Here is a 3,063-nt window from a genome sequence, read left to right on the forward strand (position 1 = left end):
AAAAAATCAAAGGAAAAGAACTTACATTCTCAATTTCATAATCTGAAAATGGAAGGAAATCATTTCTATGGAGGAAAATTTTAAGTTTTGAGCAAGCTGTTGTAAGAGGATTTTTTTTTACTACATTGAAAAACTGAAGTATTAACACCACCTTAAGAAATCATCAAAATAAATGAATATTGGTGAAGATTTAGAAAAAGAAGACCTCAATAGTCATAGATACACATATTTGGGTAATGATGGCTCCATTTCTCCTACTGGAGAGGCAAAATCAGAACATGAGACAACACAACTTGAACATGATGCATGTTATATTATATTGGTAGAGGAGAGTTGTTTCATTATATATTCTGAATCACCAAACAAGATGAATGTGTACTATATGTGAAAATATCAGATAAAAACAAACCAAGATATAATACTAAATTTTTAACACAAAAATAAAACTGAAAATATGAGTATTCAAGTCAAATATAATGGGATTATAACATAGCACAGTATCTGGCATTTTAAAAAATATTAAGACTAAATCAATTTATAGCTATATCTTATCAATAATAAAGATATAAAGTATATATCTTACCACACAAGAATAATGAAGAAAGTGCTTTGACTAGAAAGAGAGATTCAAAAATATTAAATAATGAACAGCTACTATATAATGGTTAGGGTAAAAATACAAGAGGAAGAGATAACAGTTATAAAATGTATGCACCAAATATGGGAGCACCCAATTATATAACACAATTTTTAATGCACATGAAAAAAAATCTACTATCCAAAACCACAATCTTCATAGGAGACCTTGACACCCCTTATCATGAAAAGACAGGTAAAGCAGACAAATAATTAGCAAAGAGGTACCAGAACTGAACCAGACCTTTGAACAAATAGACTTAATGGACATATAAGAGTGTTCCACCCAACCACATCTCAATACAGATTCTTATTAGCTGTACAAGGGATGTTTTCTAAAATAGGCCACATACTAGTACATAGGTCATACCTAAGTATATGCAAGAAAACAGAAATTACCCCACGTATATTACAAGACTACACTAAAATGAAACTGAAAATTTTTGACAAAAGCCATAAAAACACATAAATATATGGAAATTAAATAACACTGTCCTCAGCAATCAATGGGTTACAGATGAAATTCAACAAGAAATTAAACAATATCTACAATTTCAATGAAGATTCAAGCACAACTTAGTGGAATTGTGGGAAACAATGAAACATTTCTTAGAGGAAATTTATAGCCGTGAATTCACACATTAGTAAAACAAAACAAGAACAAATAAATATGCTAATGTTGCATAACAAATGTTTAGAAAAAGAAGAGCGAATCAAGCCAAAAACCCAAAGATGGGAAGAAATCATAAAGTTTAGAGCAGAAGTTAATGCAATTGAGATGAAAAAAACAATACAAATAATTAATTAATCCAAAAACTGTTTCTTTTACATGGTAAATCCAAATGATATAACCATAGCTACCCTAATCAAAAACAGGAGAAAAGCTGAAATTCAAGCAATAAGACTGAAAGAGTGAAATTACTACAGACCCTGTTGAAATTCAGAAGATGATTGCTAGATGCTTTGAAAATATTTACTCTTACAGAATCAAAGACAAAGAAGAAATGGACAGATTCTTACAAAGGAACAAAATATCAAAACTGAATCAAAAAGATATGAGAACACTGAATAATTCAACGTCAGCCAATGAAATTGAAAACATTAAAAAAACCCTAAAACGTAATGCCAAACAAATGCCCAGCTGGAGTCACAGCTGAACTCTACAATGAAATTAGAGAAGATTTAATTCTAATACTCCTTAAACTCTTCAATGAAATCTAAAAGGAAGCAATATTCCCAAAATCATTTGTGGAGGCAAGAATTATACTGATATCAAAACCAGACAAAGATTCAACCAAAAAAGAAAATAAAGCTACAGGCCAATCTCTTTCATGAACATAGATGTAAATATCTTTAACAAAATCCTGGCAAATAGGATACAGTAAATCATCAAGGAGATTATACAACATGACTAGGTAAGATTTATCCCAGGGATGTAAGGATGATTCAACATACACAAATCTATAAATATAATACATTATATCAATAGAGCAAAACAAAATCTGCAAGATCATCTCTATTGATGCAGAAAAGGCTTTTGAAAAAGTCCAACATTCATTCATAATCAAAACCCTAAAGAAAATTGGGATAGATGGTCTCTACCTCAATCTGATAAAAAGTATCTATGGCAATCGAATAGCCAACATGATTCTAAATGGGGAAAAACTGAGACCTTTTGCTCTCAAATTAGGTACAAGACAAGGATGTCCTCTATTGCCACTCTTATTCAATATAATTCAGGAAGCATTAGCATGAGCCATTAGACAAGAGACAGAAATAAAAGGAAAAAGAATAGGTAAAGAAGAAGTTAAACTATCCTGATTTGTAGATGTGATCTTCTACTTGGAAGACTCAAAAACTCCACCAAGAAGCTACTAGAACTAATAAACAAATTCAGTACCATAGCAATTATAAAGGCGATACCCAAAACTCAATAGCTTTCCTCTACACTGATGAAAAGCACACTGAGAGAGAAATTAAACAAAAAATACCCTTCATAATTGCATCAAAAAGTGAAATATCTAGGGATGAATATAACTAAAGAAGGAAAAGACCTATAGGAAGAACAATACAGTACTCTGAAAAAAAGGATTGAAGATGATGTCAGAAAATGTAAAGATAGTCCTTGCTCCAGCATAAGAACAACTAACATTGTGAAAATTGTCATTCTCCCAAAATTATTGTACAAATTTAATGCAATCCTTATCAAAACCCACCAGCATCCCTCACAGATCTAGAGAAATAATTCCTAAAACTTATTTGGAACCAGAAAAACCTAGAACAGCAAAAGCAATCCTGGGCAACAAAGCCAAAGCAGGAGGCATTACTCTCCCTGACTTGAAATTATACTACAAAGCTGCTGTGATAAAGTCAGTGTGGTACTGGCAACAAAATAGACCTGAGGATCAATGGAATAGATTAGAAGAT

This window comes from Octodon degus, unplaced genomic scaffold (assembly GCF_000260255.1).
Source record: "Octodon degus isolate 3935 unplaced genomic scaffold, OctDeg1.0 scaffold00469, whole genome shotgun sequence".
Taxonomy (NCBI): domain Eukaryota; kingdom Metazoa; phylum Chordata; class Mammalia; order Rodentia; family Octodontidae; genus Octodon; species Octodon degus.